Genomic DNA, 8353 nt, shown 5'->3' with positions numbered 1-8353 from the left:
GTGCGGAGAAATAGTAAATTTGCAGGTGTAGATATAATGTAACAAAATACGAGTCGTTTTCATAGTACGACGTGATTCTTAATGCAGCTTCTTTTTGTAGTTGCAGTAGGTAGTTCTAGCGCACGAGTGCACGAACAATATTATAGAAATATATGGTTTTGACTAGTCATGGCAGAGACACGGTATGGTGAGTGTAGACCAGTGGCATATACACTGTTCCTTTCCCTGTAGTAATTACAGTTTATGAAAATTTCAAAAAAGTTTATTACCTCGAAAAGTCAAATTTTCTTGTTTCTTCTTCATTCTTCTCCTTCTTTGTGCACCTTTGTTATATATTTATATTTATTCCTGTTTGTTTCTTTCTTTGTTCGTTCTTTTCTTTTGTGGCGTGGGAGTGTCTCTGATTCGTTATTCAGATTTTTCTTTTTCAAACTATAGATTGAACTGAAAACTCTATTAATCACTATTCATTGTTATGATGAATTTACTGGATAAAAGTAATACACTCTTTTTTGCCGTTTTTATTCCTTAGTAAACGCATTTAAATAATGGAATATCGGCAGCAGGCAAACTAATTCAAATATATTTGCTCTGTTCTCTGATAAACCAAGAATCGTAGGTTGTTAAATTACCAAATTCATTTAATATAGTAATATATTCAAACACGTTTCTAAATCAGGATTATGGTGCTATGGTTTTCTGATGTGATGCCAAATTAGAACATTTGTGTCTATTTTATTGCTTGATTAAAGACACTCTAAACGGAGAGAGAGACAGAGACAGACAGAGAGAGACAGAGACAGAGAGACAGAGAGAGACAGAGACAGAGAGAGAGAGAGAGAGAGAGAGAGAGAGATGCACATACCTGGATGATAACTAAGTCACATTCAGCTTGAGATGTAATTTCCATTCGTCAGCGAGAAACTAGTGGCAATAATTATTAGCCAGGAACTATCAGCATTGATCCTCCACTCTAGCAAAGACAGACCTTATAGGACTCACTGTCCAAACGGTATAGAAGAATGGCGACAATCTAAAAATTGGTGAAGATGAAATAGATTATATATGGGTTTGGCTGGCCAAGACTGGTTGATAAAGAAAGTAAGATTTTTGTAAAAAGAACCTTTCGGGAGCTTATCCTAGTTGTAGACAAAACAAACAGAGGCATTGTTTTATTTACGGTGAAACCTCGTTACAGAAAACAGCACCTGATTCTTTTGTGCGGAATTGAAATCATGTTTTTCAAACGCACGTTGATCCAGAAAATGCAGCGGCTGAATGGTTTTCTCTACACACAGGCTGTCATCAGTAATGCACCTACACTGATAAATATAGGTTTGATCATGTACGTTCAGAAATTTAAAGTTATTGAACCTTTAATAACATGGTATTTGCTTTGGTCAATGGAAGCTGAATTTTTACCGTGAGCCGTTAACCACTAGGGTACACTTGACATTTGAAGACCAAAATCTGAGCAATCTATGAAAACTCTCTAGAGGCAGATAGCACAAATTAAACATGTAAGCCAGGAACTGTTCCACCACCCCACTCCACCCCCGAAATCTTTAATATATCACAGCCAACATAACTGAGAGCGGTGAGCCAGCCACAAACTCACTGAGTGAGAGAAAATACAGGAAGAAGAACTCCTTCCAAGTAGACGACCACCCCTCATTTAAACCAGAAGTGGCAAGATCAACCACGGTCTTGTCGCTTCCTGCCAGGTCGGATTCGGACAACAGGGGCGTAGACGATGCGGCACGATGAAAGAAAACAGCAAGGAGAACAGCAAGAGTCAGAACAAACGGCAGATAAAACCAAACAAGGGGCTATGAGGCCTGAACACAGATGTTCATGCGTGCTCATGAACTGATACATTAAAATCCCCCTTCATAAGAAGGACAATACGAGTTTATTTATACAATAACCTCCTTCGTACAGGAATCTATATACAATAAGTAGATTCGCACTGGATTATAAAAAACCTCTTATCGTATATTGTGTAACCGAATTTAACTTGTTTATCCGGCTACAAATTGTGTAACTTAAAAAGATTGCATTATATCTGATAGCATGACTTAACGTTATATTGGTCAGACTTTCAAGAAATGTATAATAAATTCTGAAAAACTCCATATCTTACATATTTTTCTCACCCAAAACGTAAAGCAAGAAGGAATAAAGATTTACATATTCTTGTTCTTCTACCGCTGAAGACAGCGTCAAAAAATATATTTCTCCCTGGCAAGGCTCCTGTTCTTTTTGGCAACATGACGAAACATAGAACTATAAGGACGTGGTCCTGTCCGAGGCTGAAAAACACGAGGTAACGTACTGCAGTAACTGAACATAAATTGCTATTTGGAAATCGCGTAAACAAAACCCATGCATCAAGGTTAACGATGTACGCGGCATCGAAACCCATTCTTGTTTCGTGTTCTTATATAATAAACAAGATATTTTGGTGCATACGATTCCTGTCAGACTTTGCTCCCCTTGGTGGTGCCTCCTAGTTTTCCAGCACCCCTCCCCCTCCCCCCATGAGGCGCACAAAAATTAAAAGTATGATTGAGAACACCACCCAGTATACAATTACTGGGCATAAAATTATATATCAGGGCTACAGTTACATGCAGCTGGCATTAGCCCCGAAGACGATCTTTAACCTTCAAAGAGACTTTCCCTTGTCCAAAGCTCGAATACTTCCGATATCTTTGCGCTATGACTATGTACATACTCACTGCATGAAAAGTCAAATTTGCATACTAAATTAATATAGCTTTACCAAGTTGTACGATTTCCGTCACTTATCGCAAATGTAGAATAGTTTTATGATATGAAGGACACAATGGTGAATGTATACTTTTGTTTCTTCATGCCAAATAGATAGACAGATAAGTGTCGGAATGCTAGAATAATACATAGAAGAGCCCAGCTGGATACAGGCATACACTTTTGTTAATTCTCAGATATTTGGGGCATATAGTGCTGGGGTTATTTGAAATTGTTATTGTTACGTACTACGGACTTAAACCATGTAACAAGACAAGGTAATACCATTCAAGCATTCAATTGTCCAAAATATAAACTTGTTTCCCTAAAATATAAGATCAAACAAAGTGAAAGGATTAAATATTATTTTCAGTATTTTATGAATTACTATATTATTTCCTATCAATAATATGTACTTTCAATTTCATCGTAATCCCGTAACGGCCCAAAAAGCTTCCGAATGAATGTTTTAATGTGTTATATGTTAGGAACTCTGAGAAAAAATGTTCAAGTATCCAAAAGTTTTGCTTCAAGGTTAATGTAATGAAAGTTTGATATCACAACTAACCTTGAATGTTTCACATAATCCAACGAAATTACGAAATATGCAAGTCCTTGAATATTTTCGCTATGATCCAGCAGGGTACCTTCTGTTGAAAATAATGGTTTTCACGAACAAATTATACATAAATCAACATTTCTCTCCGACGTTTACAAGGCTGAAATATGAGCGAAGAATGAAAGACTGCGTATTTAATTCCTTGTTGTAACCACTACATCGCATCTAATCGCCAATTCTGCATTAGAGAATATTCCAGGTATTTAAAGTATTCTCCATTGTGGTATATCTCTAACAGTCAGTCCTTATATTACTACTGCGCTAATCAGCAAGATGGGCGTGCAAAACATCCCCATATTACAGATACTTTCCAAGTAGCACGTGATGCCAACATGAGCTCCATTCAACCATTTCGCGGTGTACTTTGACCGGATTAGTTGCTGACGTGAACTTGACAATAACCTTGGTTTATGAATGGAGAAAGTAGATACGTCTGTTGTTACTATAGTACAGACCAGCCACAGAATTAAAGAATTAAAAAATTTAAATAACTCAGATGACGTAAATAAAATCTATATTATATTAGATGTCGGAAACAAAATAAAGCCATTCCCACCAACCTTGTTACACCTAGAATATGATCAAAAGTTCCACAGTTTGTATTTTCATAGTTTGCATCAATATGATTGCACAAGCCCAGTTGGCATGTGGCAAGATTTAATAGCATGCATTTACAATACGCAATTGAATGTTATGATACTAAAATAGTGGAATTACACTGAAACCAACCCAAAAACAGCGTACAAGTCTCTAACCTCCCCCCCCGCCCCCTCTCTCTCACACACACACACACACACATATGCATATGTGAGTACACACGAAGAAAAAGTATTATTTCCTCTGGCTGAATGGACTGGCACAACAGCCGCTTTGCAATTTTCTCCATGTAACTCTTTTAAATGATTGTTAGGCTAATGATAGACGACAATCACTGTACGATACAGACCATAACTAGGGTCCCTCCAACAGCGAGATACAAGTGGTAGGGCATAAACGTATCTTCTTTAGCTGGTAATAAGAATGGTGGTACACATACTTACATTTATGCATCTTGAATTTCATCAAAATGTACTTTCATATTTAGATCTGCTAATCCGAATGACATGTCCTGCAAAAACTTTCCAGCTGAAATCCATTCTCCTTTCTGCACAGAATTGACCCAATGATCCAATACACCATAATCTGAAACGAAGAATTCAATTGGATCAACATAAAAACAAAATCCATCCTTTCCAGACCAAATGGAAAAGTTGTTGCAATGTGCATTCATTCACAATATGACCATAAATTAAAATTTTAAGTTGACTAAAATGACAGTTCTTTTTTATACTAATGTCTAGCACGCAACGAAATTCAAAGGTCGCTAGGCTGTGCCATGTGCACCTTAATATTGTTATTGTGTATTGATGAATCTACGGCTGTGTATTTTTTATAACTAATTAAGCCTTAGGTTGGATAAGAAAATGAGTACATAATAAAAGGTTGGTGCATTTGTATGGCAAAATGTGAACTCGTTTTCTCGGATGAATGCTTCACTCCCAAAGGTCGTGCAGTATTAATCCAAAAAAAAGAAGAACAAACTCATTCATATTTTCCCATACAAATGCAGTAATCTATAAGTACGGGTACTAAAAGAATACAAAAAAGCAGCATTAAGATATATACACATTCATATCATTCTATAGATATTTAACAGGATGGAAATAAGAACAAACACAGAATAAAGGCCAAGAATCGGCCTAATGTGCAATCGAGAAACAAACGTATCCCATATTCAGGTGAATTCTGTAAAAGCGATGTTGGGTATAGAGATCCTTAATACTGGATTAGTTTATGCCGTCCTGGTCTAGTAATGCAGATTTCTTTCTTCGATTTTTTTGTTACCAGTTTATGATATGCTAAACTTGCTAGATTTAGTACACTGTCTGACCTTATCTGTCTAATGTTACAAATGATTCTTGAGCCTTGTGGGGGGAGGGGGCGGGGCGGGGAGAGTCGATTTTTTGTTTGTTTTTCAGTACCCAGAATGAAAATACTACTGTTGAGCCATAACAGAGACTAGAGTTATCGTGCCACATTGTTAAATAAAATGTTTGGCCTCAAGCTAAGATTTTTATTTGTAAGTTTGAGGCATGCAAGTGTAAGGGTCTTCATTATTATACAGAATGAAGAGAACGACACACACACACACGTCCCCACACACAATCATGCAAGCACACACACACACACACATACACTATACCCACAAATATGATTTTGTCTGACACTATGTCTCTTCACTCCATTATACATTATGACTTTGGATACATTTTCTGTGTCCCGACCAAAGACTGTGATAGAGAGCGTTAAAAATAAAAATTTGTAAAGAATATTTGAAAAACATGTAATAGTTAATACCATTGTTTTTCAGAATCAACAGTTTTAAAAGATAAATATAATAATAAACACCGCATATTTAAACATGACAAATGAGGTTAGTCTTTTCCTCCACATGTACAACTGACAAGTATTAAACATAAATGTATTTCCAAGGTCAATAAGTGAGACTGGACTTCCAATAAGCTCGTGGAAAAAAATGATAACCATAATGGACAAAACCTTTTTTTTCCGATTCTAGAGTACTCATTTCCAAAACAAACGTTTGTGTATGTTATCATATCCGTGCTTAGAAAGCAATACAGATATAAAGATATAGAGGCACGATTCTCTTTGTATATTCATCTTTAACAAGAATCAATGAAATTCCAAAATACACCACAAAATGTATTTGTTCTTTTAAATTGTCTTTCTTCTTTGAGTTTACTTAATGAAATGGATTCATCTTCAGATTTTCGTCTGTTTGTCTTGTCTTTATAAACTTATTTTCTTGTTGACTGTAATGGGTTCTTATATTTCTTTTGATTTCCTTCTTGTTCACTTTTATTCTTTAACACTGTGAATAACAAGATTTTGTTTTTCTTGACAAAGATAACATTTATCTTTATATTTGGATCTCGTTTCTCCTTTCTTTGGGGTTCCTTTTTGTTCACGTTGTGGACATAATGTAGCCCAGTTGTAGATGGAGAAAAATATATAAAGAAGAGCTATCTGAAAGGTGTAGTCCATGACAATTGATACTTGAATAGCTTAATTCAGGTCAGTATGTACTATAAGAGACTTATAAACCTCTGATTGTATTTTAAAGTAGTATGATTATTTTATCGTGGGATTTGAACACACACTCCAAAATAATTTTAAAAAGTGTTTGACAGAGAAAGAGATAGACAGACAGATAGATAATCAGATACCTGCATACTGACAGAGAAACCGACCGGTAGACAGGGACAGAGAAGGAGACATACATATAGCGTCACAAACAACCTAAAACCTTGCCTGATGCCTGATGCGAAGCTATACATTCATATCCTTTCTGAGGGGCAGATACGGTGGTACGTCGGGCAAGCTTAGCGCGCATTCCCCACCTTAACCAAACCCACTAAAGTTGAGCGCGGAACGACAGAAATGTGAACTAAAATGGGTTTTCTTAACAGTCGAATGGTTAAAATTATACCCTGGAAACGTCCCTTGGCCCCATCGAGGTTCCGTCCCACAAACCCCTCGCCTACTTGTGTTCGCTTCTTCTTAAAATTAACTTAGCAATATTTCTGGATCGCCCCAGTGTTCGCCTCAAGTTCAATCTGCACATAGATTGCATAACGGGCCTCATTGCAGCTAGGCTTGCTCTGTGTATGGATATTAATCTTACTGCGTTATAAATAAAGGCTGCGCTGTTCGAAAATGGTACATTTTGTAAGATCTAATATCCTATAGTTTATATCATGACGTTCGAAATATTACATATATGTTTTCAAGGTAATTTTTATTATCCAGCAACCACCCATTTCTCCAACAAGAAATGCTCACTCCGTTAAGGTTGGCTCTTGATAAAAGGTCAAACAACTATATAATGACATGCTTGGTATACAAGGATTTAGTTACAAATGACAGGTGTTCTTCCGAGACAGTAATCTATTAAGACATGTTATACTGCATTGTGCTGTTTGTAAGATCAAAAGTCAAGTCTTCTCTTGCACAATTTGTCAGCAGAGGTATATAAAGGGTATAATGTAGGAACCCTGCATTGAACACTATGCAGTGTTCCACGGACCTTACTAGGCAACTGTAACACAGTGGCAAATAGGAAAGTCGTTTTCAAATTCAGTACCTTTTTCACGAAAAGAAGAAAAACAAACCAATTATGTAATATTTACTGCAAATATGGACATAGGATTTTGGTTTATGCTGCAAGTTTCATTAGACTGTACCAAAATAAGATTTATGCTCGCCACTGCCATCTTAAAATAGCAGAAACGCATGAGTAAACCTGATCCTGACATATATTTGGCAGGCAAATTTGACCATGTACATGTGCTTCCGTCATGTACAGGGAGTCTCAGCTGTTGAAATATATTATTATTCTAGAAGCACGAAGTGGTCTATTCAACCAGCTCAGTTTCAAACCAATGTCTGTACTCAGTGCAAATTTTCTCGTCCAATGATAGTTGTGACATTTCTTGAGATACAATTCACCTGACAAAATGAGCAACTAATCTCGATACACATTTTCTATGATTGTCAGCTCCGGATATTTGCTATTTGCAAGGGGTGAGGTGCATTGTTGAAGTTTGGTTTGGTGCTTTGCGGCCCAGCAACACAAGTAGGTTATTTATTGCAGTTGGAATAAAGTGCCTTGCCCATGGAAACACCACGGTAGCTGACCCAGATTATTTCAATTGTAGATTCGAACCAGCATCCATATATTCGTGTGTCCGGCACTCTAACCATTGTGCCTTAATGTGGAAATAATTTCTATATTTTGAATAGAACTTTCAAACATCGAAATTTTACATATGAACAGAAAGACTGAACACCAGAAGTTGTAAACGTGAAATCTATTGACAACGTAAATTTTAAGTACAAACT

The sequence above is a fragment of the Sinohyriopsis cumingii genome, chromosome 8 (genome assembly GCF_028554795.1).
Source record: "Sinohyriopsis cumingii isolate HCF-2022 chromosome 8, ASM2855479v2, whole genome shotgun sequence".
NCBI classification, from domain to species: Eukaryota; Metazoa; Mollusca; class Bivalvia; order Unionida; family Unionidae; genus Sinohyriopsis; species Sinohyriopsis cumingii.
This window is presented reverse-complemented; position numbering follows the sequence as displayed.